The sequence below is a fragment of the Argiope bruennichi genome, chromosome X2 (genome assembly GCF_947563725.1).
Source record: "Argiope bruennichi chromosome X2, qqArgBrue1.1, whole genome shotgun sequence".
Taxonomy (NCBI): Eukaryota; Metazoa; Arthropoda; class Arachnida; order Araneae; family Araneidae; genus Argiope; species Argiope bruennichi.
In genome coordinates this window covers 51,352,123-51,376,140 of record NC_079163.1, presented here as the reverse complement: position 1 = coordinate 51,376,140, position 24,018 = coordinate 51,352,123, and the positions used below count along the sequence as shown (strand labels likewise).

General features: G+C 27.6%; 1 protein-coding gene across 2 annotated transcripts in view; it reads right to left on the bottom strand.

Annotated features, from left to right (window-relative positions):
- The window catches only part of LOC129960877 (uncharacterized), a 116,954-nt gene that overhangs the window by 81,877 nt on the left and 11,059 nt on the right, over positions 1–24,018 (bottom strand). Inside the window, exon 1 of one of the 2 annotated variants that reach the window (XM_056074586.1) lies at positions 14,755–14,939. The exons of the other annotated variant lie outside the window; for it this stretch is intronic. The gene's annotated coding sequence lies outside the window, so the exon portion shown is untranslated. Of the gene's footprint in view, positions 1–14,754; positions 14,940–24,018 lie in introns of those variants that run through there. 2 annotated transcript variants of the gene reach the window in all.

Below are 24,018 nucleotides of genomic sequence, written 5' to 3'. Positions count from 1 at the left end.
CCAGGCATGATAAACAAGTCATTTTTACAGTAGAACATAAGGACACGAACTTAAAGAGCTACAGCTAAACAGGATTCTTTACCAGTGATTGATGTAAAAGAAATGGCGTGAAAAAGAAATATAATGGAATATTGATTCACAATAATACAACACAGTTTTATAAATAACACTGCAAGTCATATGCAGTGTGAGAAGTACAATGACAAATAGCACGCAGTATCAACAACAAATTCATGGAGTACTTTAAAAAGTATTCAAAGGACTTACTGTCTAAACCTATACGTCCTCTACATGTTGTTATTCACATGTGTTATTGTGAATTTGTATTCTACCTCACCTGTGTAGAATTGGAAAATTCTACCACACTTGTGTTATACACTTAATCTAGTATATTCATTTACTGGCAAAGAGCCCTTGTGGCGATCAGTGTTTGCGCTTAAGATTTGGAGTGTTTGTATTAAAAACCTTTAAAGATATGCTTCAGAAATTCCCAATTACAGATTCACCCATTCTTCAGGAATTTGTGTTTGTTTATTGAGAGAATTGCTCCATTCTATAGTAAATAATACGTCACATTCTTCAAAAATAGTAAGCTTAAATTCGCTATTCAACCAATGTTAAAAATAATACTGTTCTAAGAAACAACAATTCAATAATAAAATGCATAATCTTATTAAAATACGATAAATGGTTTAATTTTAGGAAAGTATTAATCTCAAGAATTCTGTTAATCTTCATGTAATGCAAATTCTTTGTGACTTAAGACTGCTATAAAATGGTAGCAGTTAGTGGGATTTTTCGTCAAAGGCCCATAATATATTCCTTTGTGTTTTAAAAAACGGCAAAGCAAGAATTCAGAGAAAAGAAGAAGAATTGTTTGTTTTTGAAGTAATGCGAAAAACCCGGTATATTTTTGCATTCGATCTCACAACATAATCTACTATAGTAAATAAAGATAAAGCAAAAAGATTCAAACAAGCCATTCTGAAATATTTCGCATTTGCATATTAAAACTTTGGTGAACAAATAAGGAAAGCATGCATGATTAAAAAGCTTTTTATGTCATATCCTATTACTAGTGAGTGAAATCTCGAAATAACCTTTAAAAATAGGATTTTTGACAGACAAACGTAAAATTTCTTATTTCTTAAAAAATTTCTTCATAATATGTATTGCCTTCACATATAAGGTAACAAAATAAAGGGCAGTTTATTTTATAACACAAATAAGATCATACCTCGCAGATGGTGAAAAAAATGAGACAACAGCATATATTTGTCCCATTGGGATAAGTACTTGTACTGTCGGGACCACGTTTTTACTTTTTCTAATAAATTTTCTCTTGGTGAAAGGCCCAAAAGAAAAAAGTTAATGAATTCATAAATCACAGTTTTGAAGACATAACAATATTTTCAAACTGCTTGATTTGACTTGATGGTAGCAAGTACGTACTACTGATTAGCATAGTAATTTAGCTTTTTTAAAAATTTCTAACTTCTTTACAAATGCAGGATAGCCACAAACTCTTTTCCTGATTATAAAAAATTACAGTAAATTGCTTTTTATTATTTGAAATATGGTTGTTTCGATATATTGTAAAGATGTTTATAAAGTTTTTTGATGAAACCACTTACGTCAGTAAATTTCAAGTGAGCATTCTTGGTAACTCGAAAAAAATAAAATTGTTATTCCATTTCTCGCCAAGTATTGTCCAACCTTTCACCTATTATTTTAGACTTAAGTTAGGGATCCTGACAAATATTGAAAGTTTCGATATCTTAAACAAGCATTGCAAACCATTTGTCCTTTATGTAACCCCAAAATTTACATTGAAAGTAAAGGTCAATTTGAATTCGTGGAACCAAAGAACATATTGCAGTTTTTCCTTCATTGACTCCATTTTGATAACAATCGAATGTAAAATCATTATTTCTGCAATAGTTGCGCTATCTATCAGACCAAAAATAAATTTAAGAACACTTCATAATCATCCTATATAGCAATCAAATTACAATTACAAAGCTATATTCAAAAGATCTTTAAAGTTCTTACTATTATCTTTTAAAATTTAAGTTATTATTATAAAATTAATTTCATTTTGGGTAACATATTTGTTCTCTATTTCAATATGAAATTCTTGGCTATCTTTCAGGGAAAATTTAACTCAAAAAGTTTTGAAAGGATTATATTATCGCAGGAAAAAATAAGAAATTGAATGAATGCAATTGTCATAACAATTCAAGATTTTTTGTAAAATAATTATTTTAGCTGTTTCTCAAAATACCGGAGGGAAATAATTTGAATGAAATAAAAAAAATTCATTAATAACTACTTTGCTGTAAATGTTTTATCTTTGAAATGCAAAATTCTTCGCTTATGGCTGAAAATCAAGAATTTATAAAATGAAGAAAAGAAATTATTTTAATGAAAATTTTTTCAATGTTTTCTCGTAATGTTATTGCAAAATGTAACATTAACCCTAAAGGATCAATAGAAAATTAGGATGATTGAACTATCAAAGATTTCTCAAAAACATATAAGATTAAAAAGTACTTCGATGAAAATGAAGAAATGTTTGATATATTTTAAGATTTCTGGGCAGCCACCTTTTGGAAATAATAACACTTATACATTAAAAATTATTAAATTTCTTGAATTAATTTTTAAAGTAAGAAATTTCATTATGATTTGATCAATACGTTAGTTGCCATAAGACTCACCGACGAATGTTTTAAATGGTAGACAGTACGATTTATATCACTTGTTTCACCCGTGAGTCCTGGCAACTGGTTGGTTTTTAAAAATTTGTATTCATTTTTTACTTTTTATTTTATTTTATTTGTTGGTGTAATTATGCATCAAAAATACAGATATTCTTAGTATAAAAAAACGGATGCAACTCCACGAAATGGTACAGGAAAGAGGTATATTTTCCCAAGTATAATTAGCATTGGTAACTAACATGATGATTAAAATACTGGTTGGGCAGAATATGACACAAAAATGTTCGAAATGGGTAAGAATCTACACAGTAAAATAGTATTCTAAAATCTGAACAACTATCTGAGTTAAAACACTTATTTAAAATGATTTTTTTTAATAAATAGAGTAAGAATGCAAGTATCTGTGTTCAAAACGATTTAGAGAAGTTATAAAAAAAGCAAAATGTTGGAAATATGTATTTCAGAACATGGGGGATAGAATAAAGCAAAAAGAACAAAAAAAGTTGAAAAAAGAAGCATCCCGTAAACTTTCGAAAATGCTGAGCTTAATTTCATAGAACCATGCACTAAAAATTATGGAAGATTCTTCGCTATTTTTTACAAAGATAAAGTCTGTTAATTTTTGTTTATTTAAAATGCTCATAATTCTTTGTCAAAAAATATTAATTTTTCGCCGTAGAACTTTATCTTTTATGCATGAATTGCATCCATCCGTGGGCTTTTATGATCAAATCTTGCTCGCTTTTTTCAGTTCTTAATTATCATGAATTGCGAATATGACTATCGACATAGGTAATGGTAATTTACTTAACATCTCCTATCGCTCATTTTTGAAAATCTTTTTTATTCATTCGATTTCCCCGTGTTCTGAAAGGCATACCATCAAGATTTATCGTTGTCATGGCCATTTTTATCTTACTCCCTTTATCTTTAGTGCTCTGAATATGAATTCTTTAATTCTAACCACCCGGTATTTCATTTGATTGAGTTAATTGAAATATTACTACATTACAGTGTCATCCTTATCAGTCAAGCATTTTAGGAATTTGGAAGTAACTATGTCATTTTATTCAATGTTCTCTTGCTGCAATAGATCTGAACTAGGCAGTTTATCGGTCGGATCTACCGCAAATAAAAGGAAAGACATTTAGTTATCTTCTAAGGCCGTTATACAGTTATCTTTTAGTATAAAAAATACAAGGAAAAGGATCGTTTCGAAGTGGCACAATCACAGATTGTAATAAATGCTCTCTTTTCTATCTTCCTTACCGCGAAAACAAAATCGTGAGAAAAAAAAATTAAAACCTCCCTAGAAATGTCGACTATTATCTTTTCTTGTCTCTTTTATTAGTATAGGAAACATTTATAGAGCTGTACTCCAGCTTTAACGGCAAGGTAATAGATTCAAGAAATAGCAATGTGAAAAAGCCTTTTACCTAAAAGTGACATAGAACAAGAACCACGGCAATTCCATTTTATCTACAGCCAATTATAGAATGTTCTATCTCAATTTAATCTATAAGGAAAAATATTTTAGCAATCAAGTTTTCCAAGTTACTTAATTAGATTTATTTCAGTTATTCAATTTTGGGTGGCCTTTTCTTTTTACCATTAAGAAAGCAGCTGCAAAATGTCCTGGTTTTTAATGAATTGTCTAAGTAAGGAAGAATTTTTAGTATCTCATACAGTCTTTTTAAATTTATTCCTGATGAAAATTTTCTTCAGTTCTTTAATTTTTCGTCAGCACACGCATAAAGTATTTTAACATCCAAATGAAAGCCACCCACATTGCAAATAGAATTATACTGCTAAAGAAAGTTTTCATTTGTAAATTTCTCTTTTTTTTAGACATTTTTTCACATAAATGTTAATATATTTTTTTTAATTTTCATGGGAGAATCAAAGCACATTGCTTATTGAAAATAAGTAGCTGTTTCAATATAATTGCTACATCAATTATTCAAATTATTATTCACAAAGCAGTATATCAAGATCCCAATTTGGTATTTATTATTCACATTGAGTAAAACTAAAACTGAGTAAACATTAATTAAAAAATATTAAAAGGAATCTAATCTAATGAAGAGATTTATATAAGATTCACACACTCATAAAAATAGAAAAAGGAAGGGAAGACTCGATTTTTTTTTCTTCGTGCATTTACAATATATTTTCAAATGATATCAATTCACATTTGATTAATGAAATTTATCTTTTCAAAATTCTTTATAATCCATTTAATTTAAAAGAGGAAGGTCGCTATGATATGATATTAGAGATTAAAATTATGGAAAAGCAGAGGCATATGATGTTCTTTTAACCTTTATGGGGGGTCAAATATCCTCATGTTAATGTGGTATAAAAGTGAGGATAGTGGGTTTCCATCTTCCTCGTCATCTGAACTTAATTCAACATTATGGGATCCGTTTTGAAAGAGTCATCGTATAACTTCAAAATGAGACGTTAGCCTAGCATTCAGAAAAAAGTTAAAAGTATAATTTCTCCAGAAATGTGCAAAAAGGAAACTAATGATTTTCAACAAGCTTCCTCTAAACACAAATTGAGAGCATTGATAATAGTTAAAAACAGGACAATTTATTAAAAGGGCAATTTTTAGTATTATCATTTGCAGGTGAATTTTATTTTTCTCATATAAATATTTTAAAGTTTTGCAATCACCTAGATTGAATTATTAGAATTTAATTTGAAAATAAGATATGACAAAATTCTGAAACTAATCAATGGGATTCAATAATAAAGATGAAATATTCTATCAACAAGAATCTTCATTGAAATAATGTACTTAAGATAATAATTGGTTAGCGCTGATTCATATCAGTCATCCGAAATATGGGTTATACAGCTTTAAGTCTTTGATATGAAGCTGAAGAGTTACCAACTAAACACTCTTAATGTTTATTTAAAGAAATTCTATCATTATACTTTAGATGGATCAAAATACAAACATTTGAATCTACATGAATATAAGTTATTCTAATGAAATAAAGTGTGGAATCTTCTGTACAGGAGAATAGCGAATGGGATTGTAACACAGTGTAAGGCAAAACGCAGGTTCATTTATCATGAGAATGTACTATCATGAGAATTGAATCCATTGCATGAGTTGGATATCATTATTCAGAATACAAAATATCGTATATTAAAATTCCGTTAGATTGAAATCTACCAGTTGGTACCCGTTATATCGCCAACAGATGCCAAATTGCCAATGATATCTTGTTTTCAAGCATTTGCAAGTTATCCTCTGTTCATATAAAAGGGTATCAACAAGTAAATTTCATCCAAATGAAATTTTTAATATAAGATCGTTTACACATTGAACGAAGATATACTATTTTTCAGTGCATTACTTAATCAAGAAACGTGAAGTTTAATTAAAAAGGTGAATATATAATTAAATACAGCGAAAAGACTTTTATCCATGGATATTAAACTTTAATAAGCTTATAGCTCATTTATATTTTGCATGAAATGAATAGCTTGGAAAGCAAAATTATTTTATTATTGCTTTAGCAAATATTTAATAATGTTTGAAATAATTTTCATTTATTCTTCAGAATTTTGGAGTTGGTTGAATTTCGGTAATTTAATGTTTTTGTAATAATTTTCTTTGATTTATACAGTACATTACATGGAAATTCATTTTTGAAAATGGGTCAAATTAAATAGCATATTTTTGCCACATGTAATTTCAACGATTGTTTTTTTTTTTTTTTTTTTTTTTTCAAATTTTGTGCAAGATTTTTTTTTTTTTTTTTTGCAACATGTCTTTGTCAATGAACGCGAGCCAAATGACTTCGAAACAAATCTTGTTTTTTCATCCGCGAAGAAGGAATTGAACCCTGTCCCTTTGGGCGTAGGATGTCTTGGAGTGAATCCACGAACAGACGATGCATCATTTTTCGTCAGAGAAGGATGGCTTTTGATCAGAAACCTACCCATCCTTCAGCAAAAAGTCAAATCAATATAATCAAATGAGTCGAAAACTAGGTTTCTGTATTGAGTCGGAGCCATTTCATCAAAAGCAATAGGGGTGAAGACAACTGTGTCATTTTTCAAACTCTTTTTTTGCAGCAACTTCCCCCAAATGATATAAGTAAAATTAGATTTGAAAGGAAACTTCGGTATATTTCAGATGAGGAATTGTTTTATTTGTTTTTTTTAAAAACACGCTAATTCCACTTGTATCACGAATTGAATTCCTGGTCTACTTTTTCCTTCCTTCCAAAAATTTATCATGATGTTCTTATATATTATAAAAATCATTTTCTGACATTTTAGTGAATTGAAAAATAGTATGAAATTATTAGAAATTGGGCAACAAATTATATGCAAGATATTTATTAACGAATTCAATGCTGCTTGATGCAATGATTTTTATGCAATGCAATGATTTTTATTAACGAATGCTGGTTTTCAACCCAGCTTGACATAAATTTGGATTTGTTAAACTTTGAAGCTCAAGACCTGAAAAATGCAGTGAGAACCTAGTCCATAATGCAATTTCTTAAAAAACTTAATGAGATTATAAGTAAGAAAACATTTAATTTGAAAAATTACTGAAACCTGCGTTACATTTTTTGGTTTATTCCTTATATATGCAATCTTGATTAGCAATCATTCAATCGCCACCTATTTATGCTTAACAAAGGCATGATCTTATTTTCGATTTTTTTTTTTCATCTTTTTTATGAAAATTTTTATTGTAATTTAGCAGAACGAGTCTAAACAGCTAAGTATTAAAACTAGTAAATCATGTAATTTGTAAATTTAAATTCAAAGTATAAGTTTTTTCGATGCCCGACTATATTCAAGATGCAGAGCACATCGATCGAGAAGTGGAATTTAAGAAAAAGTACACGAACTGTAACTCTCAAATCTGATTTTTTTCTAGCACGTTTTCTAGCTCTATAATATAAATCTATTTTAAAAAGAAAATTTATGCAAACATTAAACTCTAAAAGTAAGAAAATATTTTCTATTAAATAAGTAATATATCATCACTTTACTGGTGGTGAAAATTTCTGCACTAGAAATAAAATTGCCAATAAAAATTACCATGCTATCTTAGAAGCATATTTAGACAGAATAATACAGTAGAAAAACAGTGCATGACTTTCCTCAGAATACAATTTTAAAACGAATAGTTTTAAAAAAATTTGAGAAATATTATGTTGGAGGGGGGGGGATTATTTTAAATGAGAATTTTCATGAAAAGGGAAAAAAACCTATGGAGGCACAAGTAATAATATTTAGATGGTTATGTAAAAACTCCCATGCGGTTCAAACAAACAACATCAGAATATTATATATTGCTAAAATGTCTTCAATGATATTTCCGAAATCATGATTCTGATCCCTGAAATTAAAAAGAAGAAAGGAACTTTTCTATATTTTACAAGGATGGAAGATTCATATCGAATAAAATTTGGCAAAAACAAAACAAAAGCTATCGTATAAGTGTACAGGTACGAGAGTCTCATTGCGATATGTAAATATGCAAAAGTTCTGAACTTCTGTTTATGAATAAAGAAATGGGGATAAAATTTTAAATGGAAAAGATAAAGTTTTGACTAATGAATATTTTTGATGAATATAAATCTGAGTATATGAGTTTAATAATTAATATTTTTATTATTATTTAAATCGACAAATATAAAGTACGCTATCGGAATTTTTATTTTTATCGAAATTGAAAAGTATGAGTTTGTTTGACAACAAAATAGGTTATTTAAATATATATCCAGAAGATTAAATAAATGAGTAATGAATTACTAAAGTGAATAATGAATACCTTTAAGGAATAAATAGTTATTTCAAAATATATATCCAGTAATTTATAAATATTGGTTCAGAAAAGAATTCTGAAATCAAGCGATTCACGCCAAAAACTTCTTAAACCTTTCTTGACGCATACAGGTTAAATGGAATTCAAATTTAAAATATCGCGTTATTGTATTCTAAAAATAAAAACATTATACGGATGTACTAAAACTTCTATCTATTCCTTAAAAAAATGTTTTTAACATTTTTTTTATTTATTGTAATCAAGGAATTATTGCACGCATATAAAATCAAGATAAGTCATAACAAGTGGGAATGATTGAACTTTTATTACTTACAGATAAATATCCAAATTCGTTTCAAAATTATTATTTGATAAGTAATTGTACATCATAAATGTAAAATGAGAAAATTTTGATTTAATATCCATGACATCCGTATATTCTCAACTTCTGCAATAAAAATTAATAAAACCTTTGTTTCTTTAAACCGAGGCGATTCAGTAGGAACTAAATCATTATCTTACTATTAAAAACGGCACATTCATTAAATTATAATATCAATTTTATTCAACAAATTTTAATTTTTCTTATGTTTACAAGTTAAATATATTTAGTAACTGCAAAACCTAACTTTTAAATACTTTTATTTATTTATTTATTTCTGAAATTCAGGATATATTATATTTTCCTCTTCATTCATTTTGTTTCTGAACTAATTATATAAAAATTATCTTAAACTTTTATACGCAGTTATTAGATTTAGTTTATTTAATAGATTTATTATTCTTACATTTTGTTTAGATAGAATATAGAAGCCATTTTGCGTCAGATCTTCAAATGAACCCTCATATAATTCCTATAAATACTACCTATTTCATATAAAAAGCAGACATCTTTCATGCATAAATCTAATAATGCATACATTGTATGTCAAATTATCACAATCATTCAGTATAAAAAGATAAATTTTTGGTAAATTGCATATTACTACAAAGCAAAGATAAGATTGCTTCTATTTCCACCATTAGTATAGATTTTACTTATGAGAACGGAATCAGTGTTTTGATAAATAATAAAAAAAATACTACCATGTTATCTTATAAGGAAAACTTATAAAATTATAGAATGATTTTTTATTAATATAACATAAACTCCGCGATCAAGAAGTAATGAAGAAAATAATAAAAAAATCGTTTTGATGCTTGAAAAGTTTTCTCATTTTCAACATTGCTAGTAATAGCATAGAATGATGTTTATAACTTCATAATAATCTTAGTTTAAAATGCAATTTGAAATATTTCTCTGTACGTGTATTAAATGAAATTTATTCAACTAAAAACTCTGAAACCTTTGCTAGTGGAGGTAAGGAACTTTAGCATTTATCGACATAAATTAAATCTGACCGACTGAGTCAGTTTTCATTGAAACACGTTTCGTGTAAATTTCTAACCGCAGGCAAAGAAATATAATTCTTCCCGTAAATGTCGACAACTGCGTAACACTAGTTGGTTAGCAAGATGATTAATACATGAATCAGAAAGAATAAAAATACAGATGATTATCGGAATTTTATGTAGGGGGAGACAAGTAGAAGTTTTATCCTTTGTGCAATTTTATGTAATAATAAAAGAGTATCACGTTTTATCCCTCCAGATTCAATACCTGGAAGCAAAATATTCAGACGAAATATAAATAATGTATTGATAGCAAATAATTATATTCCAAGGTTCGTTAGTGGAACTGAATAATCCAAGAGGCAGATTCAGTCATGCTTCGCGAAAAATTATTCAGTATATTCCCTAGGGGATAATGATGTTAAAAAATTTTAAATATTTCTTTCAAATTTAGATAGATTTTGACAAGGAATTTAAGAGCAATAACAATTTTCATTTTGTTTGGTTGGATTTATATCAGTTTTGAAATTGAACGAAGACTATTTTTTTAAAGGGACTCGTCATTTCGAGCTTTGAGAAAATGACGAGACAATAATTAGAATTAACGGGAGAAAATAGGGAAAAAACATTTCAAATTCCTTGGGTAATACGATTAGAAAGTGATTGGAAATTTCAAGCTACATTCGATTCTTTAGCTGATTTGAGCTTTTGATGAAATTACGTATGTACCGAATTGTCGTCCTAAAATGGAAAATTAAAAATTTTAAACATTTATGTAACAAGCTATTTAAGAGTGAAGCTGGAAATTTTTGACTGATGCATTTATTTAAATGTGACTTCTTGAGATTTGCTATAATAATAAATTAGTATCTTTATTATTACATACTATAAGAACATTGGCAATTAAATGTATGAGATTCGAAGTCAGAATCAAATCCGCAAGATTCGTGTTAAAATCTTACGAAGAAAGTATTACTTCCTTTTTCACTAAAATAGTTAAGTGAGCACTCGATTTGATCTTTTCGTAAATGATGAATAATATTCTTAAAATATAAATTCAGCAGATGGATAAAAAATTTAATAAAATCTATCATCTTATTCCCAGTAATAAAATTTAATAGCATTCTTTCTTTAAATTAGAGGGAATTTACTTCACTTAAAGCTGAAAACTGTTTATATAATTTTCTTCCTGTAAATCATCTGAATTTTCTCGCTTGAAGTTTGTGTAGAAGACTGATTTAAAATGCGCATTGATTAAATATCATATAAATAAGCGCAAAACATTCATCATTCGGTTTTTAACTGTATCAGCAATTAAATAAAAAGGAAAAGCGTAAAAGACGCAAACAAAATCAAAACGACTGTCCTCTTTTTAAAGTTGAGATTATCTTTCCGTTTTTCAAATATCTAAAATGAGTAATGTTAAAATTAAGGGCTTATATTTAACCCATTCACTGCCAGAGAAATTTACAGGGGCTTAATTTTACAGAAGTTTCCTACGATATAGATCGTAAGCAGCAGTGAATGGGTTAAATTTAAGCATAAATTTTTTAAAAAATAACTAAAATCAAACTGAAATTACCTCCAAAAGTGGGTAAACTGTAAACACTTCAAAACTTGGTATGCAGCTTTTTTAACAACTACTGATAATTTGATTGTAGAATTTTCAGCAGATATCCGAATACTAAGTTATTTAAAATTCACTTTAAATTTCTCTTTTAATTTAACTACTTCGAAAAAAACACCACGGTTATAACTAATATCATTTTTAAATGGAATAAATTTAATTATATAAAATATACTCTCTTAAATTAATAAGAAAGGAATATCAAAGATCGCAGAGGAAAATTATCTGCTGGATTTTTTAGCAGACTCTTGTCACTTAAAAGAATAAATGAGACCTCAACTGTTCTTTGGAGTGTGCGAATTCTTTATTTCTTCTATTGAGTAATTTATAAGTTAATACTTCAAATCAAAAGAGTCATTCAATTAATTGTTAAAAATTTCATAAAGGTCTGTAGCAGCTTGCACGTGTTCTCTAATGAAGAGATGTACCTTGAAAAATAGCGCATTAGCTTTGGTACTTAAACAAGTCGCTGAAACTTTTTGAACTTTTTCTTTCTTTAACAATTGCATCCAAGACGCAGGAGTTGTGACAATCTAAATAAGTAGCTGAAGCGTTTTTCTTAGCGACTTCTCGTAATATCAGGTTTCTTTTTGCACAGCATTTTGTCTTTTTCTCGCATCTTCGCATTCAGAACCCGGTTTATCCATCATTTTCCCAGTGTGTCTGTTAGCAACAAATAGACCAATTGCTTTTCTCTCTTCCCTCCTTCAGAAGTAGGAATTTCCCTTGCAACTATACTTTTTTTTTTTTTTTTTTTTTTGCTATTAGTAAAATCTTGCTTTTAGCCATAATGGATGATTGACATTCTGACCTTGCATTTGGTTATATAAGTATTAAAAATAATGATAACATTACTGCATTTTTATTTATAGAACTCAATGTATGAATAGGCTATTTCGTTCTTATATGATCCTGTGGCGTTCTACAAATATTGAAAATAATTTAAGTATTGGTCAGCTTTTAAATCAAAGACAAAATAGTTTGTCTTTAAATCCTTTAAGCGGCCGAGTGGTCCTTTACATTTTTTCATAAACTATTCGTCAGGAGATAATTCATGTTTACATGTGTATTTTCCTAAATTTTTGTGGACGAAAAATTCGGCAAATTTAATCGAATACAAAAAAAAGGTTCAAATAATTTCGAATAATAATAATTAATAAAAGTTAATTCTTTCATCTTCCTTATTAGATGTTAATTACTTTATCACAGTTATGCAGAAGTTCTGAAGAATTATTTTGTAGTTTTTATTTTATTGTAATGATAACAGTTCAAAATAACTTTTCGGACATTTTTAGATGCTTTGCATTAATTTAACATTTTAAAATACACTTTTTCAACTAAATTTTAATAAGACAAGCGAATTTTCACAAAACGCCATGCTTTTGGAAATCATAAATTGTCACTTTCCACAGGAGTTTCTTCGAAATTGAGCTATTAAAGAGCAAAATCGTAAATTCAATTATTCAAACTTTTTTAATTTGAGTTTATTTGTACTTTCCATCTACTCTTAGAATTCCTTTTGAATACGAATTCGACGTATTTAAGTGGAAAAGAATATTTTAAAAAACGCTGATTTTTAGCATATAAATAATTTCTGAATTCCTTTTTTCGTTTTTCTATTCCATTAGATAAGAGTAATTTCAAATGATGTTTAGTTTAAAAACTTGATCATCTAAGTAAACATTTTTTAAAGCTTTTCTCTTTTAAACTGAAAGCTTATATAGTTAATTTATTTGAATATGGAAACTTTATGTAAATTCATTGCATTTCTAGTATTGCTAATCATGTTTTATATTAAAATTTTAATGAAAGGGAATCACAAACAGTTGATTTACGTTAGTTCCAAATTTATCATTCAGAAACAAAACAATTTTATATGCCAAATCAGTTGCTATAACTATGTCGTATATTTAAAAAAGTTTTTTGTTGCAATTTTATTTGCAACCAGAAAGTAATTAAGAATTACCGAATATATTTCAGAAAAAGTGATATGTTTAGAAATATGCACAAGAATGCATGAAGTGACTTAAATTATCATTAATTATTCGGAAAAAGGTTTACAGTCCGTTTTAAATTTTACCGACACATAATAATCAGACACATTAAAATATTCTCAGTTGCGAATGCATTTTAAATGATACAATAATAAAGCCTATGTAAATACTATTTGATTGATTTAATTTAAAGTGAAATAATAGTTGATTAATTTCACAGTTTATATTTTTGGTTTTTATGCATATTTTATGGTGATGAGATTTAACTAGTAAATGCTTTATAAATTATAAAGTAAAACCTGTTTAATCTCTGGAAGGAAAAACAACAATTTCAATAGGGATATTAAATGGGTAAACGATACTTAATAGGTAAAGATAAATTTTAAGGCATTTATTGAAAATGTCACATTAGCAAGATATTTTTTCGGACAAATTTTTTCAATATCTGAAAGGTCAAAATGCTGATTCAATAATTAAATGCTAAAAACAGCAGAGAATCAACTTGCATATCGTATATAGCAAAGAACATAAATTTTAATTCAACAGTCTATGTACCTTATAAACAACTGAAAAATAATTAGATTAAATTAAATAGTCTACTACTAATAAATTCATTCTTAATAATAGTAAACTGAATCTATTAAATGTGCATGCCAATTACATTTTGCGAAGAACTATTTCATTGTACAATTTTTTTTTCACACTCAGAACTATCAAAAATTTATTTCATATTATATAAATTATTCATAATAGTTCAAAAATAAGTTATTTTCACAACAAAAATATTTCAAAGAAACCTATATACTGCAATGTCACATAGCATTCAAATAATTATAAGATTCTTATACCGTACTTACATTTGAAAACATTTGATAGAAATCAATTCTACATATATTTTTTATAAATATATAAACAAAGAAAAAAAAGAAATCCGGCAACCTCTAAAAGAACCCCAACAAACAAAAATAGAAAAAGCACCAATAAAAAATAAAAAATGTTAAACTTTATAACTTCAGAAAAAGAAGCAAACTTAAGTTAATATCATGTAGGCTCACCTGCTTTATTAAGATAGTTATCCTTTAAAATAAGCAGACCCAAAGAGCAAAATCCAAATAAAAAATTCGACTTACTTGATAAGCCTATACAATATATCACTAAACAGAATGGTTCTGAAAATAGAACGATGAATCTCAAAAAGCATGCTCTCACCTGATAAAATCACTTGCTACTGTTCCTAAATTAGATGTCTTCCCTGTCATAATCCATCAAAAACGACAAGGGAGATATTGCAAGGTATGTTCTCAACCGAATTCTACTGCTGTCCCAGTCAGTAGCTGCAAAGGAACCCCCGGTTCTTCAAAGAGAAGTTGATTCCCCTGCCTCTGTTCGGTATGCACGGGACTAACTTCGGATATTCATTGGATGAATTTGCGCGGGATCTCATAGTCCCATCCCGTGCACGACATCGAAGTGCGCAAGCGCAGAAGAGGATGTTTCTGATTGGAAAGACAGGGTTGGTAGTGGAGAGCAGCTGAAAAAGTTTCTCTCATCCCAGCATCCAGGAATGCTGGAGCGAATACCTCTGAATCAACAAGCGTTTGCTAACTCGCTGTAGATTATCGGAAATGTTTGCCTTTAAGTATTCATTCAGTTCATACAAACAACGATTAAACTTGTATTCGTCAATTTAAAAACTGCACCTTAAAAGTGTAAAATTTTAACATCTTAGACATGTTTTCAAATATTTCAAGTTGAAAAATCAGTAAAACAATATATTTGTAGTGAGAAATTGAGTTGTGTTAATGATAATGATTGTTTCCGGAAAAGAAAGAAATATAAATTTAGTATGTCTCATTAAAGGTATAAAATAGATTTAAGCAAAAAAGAATGAAAGTTAATCAGTCACTAATTTCTTCCATGCTTTCCTTTTATGTATTTTATATTTATATAAAGAAAACGGAAATTTTATTTTAAAATAATAAAATTGGTGATAAGGGCAGAATTATGGACATGATGTTTCCATTAAAAGAAAATAGCATTATGTATGTCATTTCGAAAACTTTATTATATTAACCCATTAGTTGAGCGCCTAACAGGTATTGTGCCAAAAAAAAAAAAAAAAGGTTCTAATATTTTGTTTTAAAGTTAAATATGGTGAACACAAAATAATATTTAAGGTAAAATCTTGATATTTTAATTTTAGATTTTTCTGTCGTAATGAAAATCTGCAAGTAACGCTTGCGTACACTTCAAGAAAGGAACATTTTAGAGATGCATAAATAAAATAGTTTTAATTGTATACACACTAAATAAATTTCAGTATAGAGTTTTATATATTATTTTCATTAATTATATTCATCGACAGATACAAAACGTAAAATTTTCAGTGTGTATTGCAGAGGAATGGGAAAACAGGATCTTTAATTAATTTGATTAATTACTGATAATTGTTACGTATGATAATTTATTAGTTAAATAATTACATAAATCTTATTTTGCAGGTCATCATGAAAAAAAAAAAGAACATTAATTATTTATGAAAAAATAAATCTGTTTAGCTCAAAACAGTCCTTAAATTTCATTAGTATGAAATTATTTAGTTCTTTTGATAATCAGTTCAAAAATCATTTTTTAGTACTGATTTTCAAATTTGAAAAATACGAGTTTGTTCTTTCTATTATACTATAAAATGTAAAAAGTAATGTATAAAGATGCAAAAATATAACGCAAGTGTAACGTAATGCATATATATTTGTACTATCCCAGACAAGTGCTGCTTGCCATCCGCTTAAACCGTTCGTGAATTGGATCCAGATACTTTTTTTAGAATTCAAGTTGGTTTTAAGTCTTTTTCTTGTATATATTTACTTTTATATTTTATTTATTTATTTATTATTTAATTTTGTAATAAATATTCGGTTTCGTCTAGTATATCGTTGATATGAAAGTATAGATCCTCTAATATATTGATATTTCTTAAACTATTTATGAGAAGTTTTATTTTCAATTATTTTTTCTTTGAATTCCTCTTTTGATTAGAATTTCCAAATCAAATTATTTGTTCACAAAGCCATTCTTCCATAAACAATCAATAATAACAGAAGTTTGTTTGAAAGTGTTTCACATTTTTGCCATCTTTGGTTAAGATAGTCAGCATGAAGTTTAATACAATTTAGTGGTTCAATCAGACTAAAATTAATCAAATAAAAACCACTTGCTTTTCATAGGTTATATTCGAATTTATCTTAGAGAAAATAAAACCCCAAATGAGTTTGATTGTGTTAGATTAAGTACATAGGAAATATTCACTTTAAACTTCTTATTGTGTGGACAACCGATCCATGTCTTCTTTTCAATAAATACAAGACCTAAACAAGCATTCATTTTTCAACTGAGAAATAAATTAAAGTAATAAAATCAAAGAATAAAAAATATATTTGCCTCACCTTTAAAGCATTCAACACTATGAATTTTCAAAGTCGCTTTTGGCTACCATGTCGAAAAATTGATTTGACTCAAATCGACTCTGTTCGTCTGACCTAATCCAGATAGATCTATTCGTATAGAGTGTTTTAGCAAATACGTAATGTATCAAAAAATAAATTTGAACGAAACGCTCAGTCAGTATAGTGCTTTAATTTGAAGTGGAGAGTGAGATTACTGCATTTATATGTTTCCTTTCGTATAATCTAAAATCAAATTAGTCTCGAAATCTGAGAAAATCACGAAATTTCTCAGCTTTTGGAGCCAGTTTAAAAAATAATTTCTTTCTTACATTTCAGCTGTTCCTTGAGTGTTTAAAATTTCAACCTAGAATCTGTAATAAGAAATGCGTAAAAAGAAAGCCGAATTATTTATAACAACCCAATTAATTGCTTCCCTTACCTTTTCAAGTGGGAAAGATAAGGGAAAAAGAACTTTTTCAATGATCCTAATACTCTAAGGTTAAGGAAAGGTTAGAGGTACTCTTACTGTTGGAAGATAAGAATGGGAATGATAAATGCATGATGGAAGCTTCATGAATGAGGTAACGAACCTGGAAAATGTAGTTGAAACTGGTGGAAGTATATAAACCTTTGAATCTACTTCCATTCATGTTAAAACAATCAAATACATTTATCAGGTGATTTATCAAGTGATTACAGTAATAAAAGTAGTTCTTTCAAAATTAACTATTAATTGAAGCTCAGAAATCTGTCTTGCTTTTTTAATATAATTAAACAATTTTCTTATTCAGTATTTTAATTAATAGCAATAATTTTCAAGGAATTTATTTTTAACAATCTAGCGGTGCTAAAAAATAATATATGCAGTGCTTTTAAAGATAGTAAAGATAAAAAGTGATTTAAAACGTTTTCGCATTTTGATTTAAAACTTGCTGGATTGGCTAGTTTTAAATCAAAATGTATAGCTAGTATAGACTTCGGGGTTTATTCATGCTATAGCCAAATTTAGTTATATAGAGCTAAACGTATGGTGAATGATTTTGGAATTAAATAAGGATTACGTTAATTTGACCTCGTGATTGTGAGCCGCGATCAGTCAAATTAATAAGACTTTACCACACTATAATCTGTAGACTTCCTCCATAAATTAACCTTTGATTCAATTGGCCAAGCATAATTCATACGACTGAATTAACACGTATTCAGAGCGACATACATTTTGAAATCTTTGATGAAATCGAGTCTAGAGTCTACGATCCTCTTAATTCACACCGAAAATTGAACATTAGGCCACTGAGGCTAAATAAACATTCGAAGAATTTTTTTTAATATGTGACTATGCTCAGGATAAGTTTTTTGAAAAATGCTATAAAATTGTAATATTTTTGAATATTTACTTAAAACAGATTGAAAGGAACATGAGTGAAAACAAAATATACCAGTTAAATGTCAAAAGTATTTTAAAAATTGGAAAAAATGTGAAATTTTTTGGCTGAAAAGAGGTATAAAGTGAAAAACCTTCTAATTTAAATGTTTATCAAAGAATATGCTAAAAATCTTTCAGGTAGCTTATTAAATAAATTTGCTAATTCCTGAGTTAAAAACAAAGATCTTCTTCCATCCATTTGTTAAATATTGAGGTTAAATTGATAAATAACATAAAATGTTCTTTTTTTTTACATTTTGGAGCATTAAAATAATTATAGATTTCTTTTAAATGAACAGATGACTTATTCTCTTGTTCAGGTATTGCAGAACATATTGAGAAATTATTATACGCAATTTGAAGAAAAAGCACGTATTAGATTTTAATTTGCGATGTTTTTCGTAAGAAAATTATGTCAAAATTTATAATTTGAGAAAGTAGCATTTAAAATTTTTGCATAGCATTAAAACATGTATTATGTAAATATAAAAATCAATGTAACTTCCCAAAGAATAAACTGAAACGAAATTAAAAATGAAGAGAATGATCAGAAATTAAGTGTATTAAATAAATAAAATTCGGCTGAGGTTTGTTTGTTTTTCAAAAAAAAATGATGTTGAATTGAAAATATGCATATATTTAAAGCATCGAATGATCAAAGATTACGTCATTAGTTTTGAATAATTATTATCAATTACTCTAAACCCAAGAATTGTGCAATAAATTATGTTTTTAAATCATGTCATAGCATTACAAAAAATTCTAATTTTTTTTAATTAATATTTTGACCACGTCAAGCTTATAAGCACATTCTTTTCGAATTGTACAGTATCAAAATTTTATTTAAGAATTTGATTTGTATATCGTTTAGAATAAGCTGACATGTTAATAAATATTCTCAGAATATGCTCACTTCTTATGGTACATAAATAGAACTAGAACAGTCAGAATACAGGAACGGTACAAGAGAACAATCATTACTTTTTTTTTTTTTTGAACTTGTAGGTAAACTGCAGAATATATTGAAAGAATAAAAGCTAGAATGTCTTTTCTGTGATGCAGCTCATGATCGATCTGGAAATACACATTAGGTATTCACTTTTAGTGATCGGTAGACCGAGCAGACTAATGAAGAAAAATCAATAAAACAAAGTAGTACTTCATGTACTTCCTTTTTTAAAACCTAATAAAATGAAAAAAAACGCTATTCCACGAGCGCCACTTGCCCTAACTGTACCTCTACTCAAATTTTTGGCATTTAAATGTTCCAAAAATATATCATAAATGTATTTCATGACTAATTTAATTATAATAAATAATTATTTTCAAACTATTAATTATTTGTATGTTGTCGGGGAATTAGTCTTGTAAGACTGAAAGACGAGAAATAACAGAAAATGAAGAATCAATAACATAACCTGAAATTAAATGTACCTAACTCATATTGGAAACAAATTTTCATATTATTATTTAAATTTTAGTAAATAAAAGTCAAAACAAATGAAGTTATTTTTAGCTTAATATTAAACTTAATTAAATGGACGCTATAGGAAGTGAAATCAATAAAATCAAATATTAAAGAACTTCTCATAATCAAATTTGGATTGGTCACCAAAGTTATAGTTATTGGTAGAATTTTTAGTGAAGTAAATAAATAGTTACTACATAATAGTTACTGCATAAATAGTTAGTTTAAAATAAATTTACTACTTCTCAATAAAACTGAGAGTATTGGTACCATTTTTTTAATTAAAAAAGATATTTGGATGAATATTTCTTCTGTTAAATTTCTAAATGTAAATTTTTTTAACTAAAATTTTCTATTTTTCAATTCCTCGAACTAGATGAATTATACGTTCTATTAAAAGTAAGAATTATAGTTTACAATACAGAGAAGCATTCGTTTAGTGTAAAATTCATGCGAATATCTTAAACAGTAGAGAATGTTTAGTTTGTAAACATAAATTTCAGTGCGAAAATTAAATGATGAAATGCAAGAATAGTTTTAATTATCATTTCAAAGCATGAAAATTTCTAAATTTACCATCAGCAAGGCAGCTTTATTACCATTATTACATTTAACTATAAAATTACCTTTAATTATAACCCCCTCCTTCAACATTTCTGCGAAATTACAGGGGTAGCACATGCATTCATCATTCAAACGACATGCCACGCCATATGAATAATGGGATCTACCTTGAATTCAAATATAAAAACAAATTATTCTCCTAAAAGTTGAATTTACGCCTTTTTCACTTTTAGAAGTATGAAATTTGCATACGCTACTAACATTCCTTTACTAAACTAAAAGATAACATTAAAAAAATCACTTAATCACAAATTTGTTTAAAACTATACAAAACTTATTGATAATTTTTATTCAGGATAGTTAAATTTAATCAATCTGCCAATTGCTATACATATTTTATAAATTATCCCAAAAATTTTAATATGTAGGTTTCAAATAAAATTCACAAAGAGTTCTAAATAAATAACATTTTACAATGAAATATACATTATATGAAAGAATAGAGAGTAAAAAATTGTCGTTATTGAATAAAAATATTTTATCTGAAATGCATGCAATAATTACGAGTAACAAGAATAAGGGAGTATAAAATCAAAAAAAGGAAACTACATGGTTTTTGAAATTGGTAAAATAAGACTATATTGAAAAAATTGGTACATTATTATAATATTTGAAATTATTTTTTGGAAATATCAGAGGAAAGATCGTTTAATGAAAATATATATTTGAAATTTGTCTCCAGGAATAAATGCATAATATTTTATTTAAGGTTATTACAAGGTTAACATTCCGAATATGAAATAACTTTTCAATTGGAAAATCAGCTTCTGGAAAAAGTCCTTTAGTTCCTTGTGTATTTCGTGCAATTCAATATCTGATACAATTTTATTGGTTGAGGGACAGATGTAATAGACTGCCTATGAAGTATTTGAGATAAATTTATAGATTCTGGAAAAATCCCCCACACATTTATTAGGAACAGCGAAAATATCGCACCATTTCCTGAACACTCTTGCAATCTAGTCACAAGTCCATAGAAATGTCAAATTTCAAGAGGAATAGTATGCAATTTTATCTCCAATTTACAACACTTCTTTTTCTTCTAAAGATAAAAAAATATCGAGAGTCAGATCTTTAAATGATTTCATAATGTACAAGATGAGATATAGACAAGACGACGACGGAAACGTTAAGTCACCACACAAGACTTTTCTTCTGTCCGCAATAGTCTCGGAAACAAGGAATATCTAGAACGTTATTAACCGCAATTTATTTGACATGACGAATACTCATTTTGTGATTTCCTACTCCCTCCACACTGAAAAAATGACCAAGTGATTCTGGAGCATTCGAAGCACTGCACAGTGTTTTTAACATTTGCTGTATCCAAGAATTTGAAAGTAAGAACTTACTAAGCGGCAACGAAAATTATTTCTTGTCCACTTTTGACACACAAATTACTTTTTTAAATGGATCACTGATGAAAATTTTCAAAGCGAAGAAATATATATATATATATATATATATATAGTGTTTCATGTCTTTGTTTTTGGATTGGTATTTTGCATAAAAGTTGGTTAAAATGATTTTAAATAAAAAAATTTTTATTAGAACACGCGAGTTTATCCAATTATTATTCTAGAAAGAATTTATTCAGAAACGAGAAATCTGTTCTTAAATTCGAACAACTCCTGTTTTCAGTTTTCAAATGGGATGACTAATGAGGAGCTTTAAAACTACGTTAAAGCCCATCTCGCTTCACTGGCAGCAACTTTTTTTAAGAGGTTATAGGGTATCTGATCCACTGATATGACAAATACCTAAATAACGAAAGCAACTATAACGAAATGTATCCATGATAATGCATTATTTTTGCTAATAAAGTCATTTTGTTCTCTACATTTGTGTTTTTTATGATCCATCAGATCTTGAGAAAAAAAACCGTTTTAAAAAAATAAATGGCCTTATTATTTATTCATTGGTTAGACATGGAATTATCACAAAGAAACAAAATATAACAAACTAGGAAATCTAAAAAATCAATTGCTGCAAAAAGGAAACAATTAGATAAATAAAATGTCACTTCATTCCTTTAATTATCAGTAAAATTTGAATCGGAATAAACAAATCGAAAGGCGCTAGGGCATTCGCTGAACTGTCCTAATGCTCTAACCTTGTTTAAAATTGATGTTTTCATTTTCTTAAACAATTTCACTGACTAATGATCAAAACATTTGATGAAAATAACAATTCATAGCAATTTAATTTGTTGTTTTGGTTTCTTAGTCGACTGACCAAAAAAAGTTGACCAAATGCGACATCTAATTCAATTGTCGCCAATTATTCTGACAAATATAGTATAAACAGACTTAATGGAAGACAATAGAAACAGTTGCTCGATATACTTCAGATGTAACTGTTATTAACCTTGGTCGTGCAAATGGGTTATCGCTTACATCGGCCTTTTATAGTAACTTTAAGCCAGCGATATAATAACTTTATACTATATAATATATAATAACTATACTGTAATAGAATTAAAATTTTTTAATTCCTACTCTCTGCATCTCCCTTCGAAAACGGTGAAGATTTCTGCCAACGAAATTCTCAATTTTTCGCCGACGGGGGGGAGGGACAATTGTCCTCCCTCGCTCTCTAGTGTCGCCCCCCCCCTCCTTTCTGAAATCAAAAAGGGATAACAGAAATAGTTTGATTTTTTTCATTAAAAATCATTTCTGTAAACTGCTCTTAGCTTGATAAAATGCGATATACATCATATGATAAAGCTAAAAATTAATTGTAAAATAATTTCTTATTCATATCTATAATGATAAACGAAGAACTAAAATAAATAACGAAACATCTAAAAATATCTAAAATGAATTTTTATAAACATCTAAAAAGTGAATTTTTATATCAATTTATTAATTATATAAAAATTTTGTAAATTAATTCGTAGATACGGGATATTTGACAATTTACTGATCTATAATAGTTTGAAATTTGATTGTTTTTTAACTTAAGTTTTAAACAAAAATCACGAACTATCTAAATTGTCTTTTCATTGCCTTTTAATAAAATCACTATATACAATAAAGCATGCTATCTAAATTATTGAAAGAATATTTACTTAATACAGAACAATAAAAAAAAAATATTTAAATAAGTGCCTAAAGTAAATAGCACAAGGACACAGAAATCTGAAATCTACTTTCAAAAAAATTGAAAAACGTTGAATGGCTTTCAAAAGTTGCATTAAATAGTTCGAAACAGATTAAGAGACGTGACTTACAACTCCGGATTATTTATCTTTTAAGTAAGAATATATACATATTTAAATAATTTTGTATGTACTTACTACATGTGTTCTTTATTTCATTAAATAATATACTCGATATAAATACATCCTTGCGTGCCATTTTAATGTCTTCCATCATTACAAAGATTCTTTGTAATAAACGGACACTTTAAATGATAAATAATTTCTGAAGAACCGTCTTTATGACTAAGCAATTCAGAACATTATTTCTATTTAGGCTGCAGGATTAAATTAATTTGTGTGAGTCTAA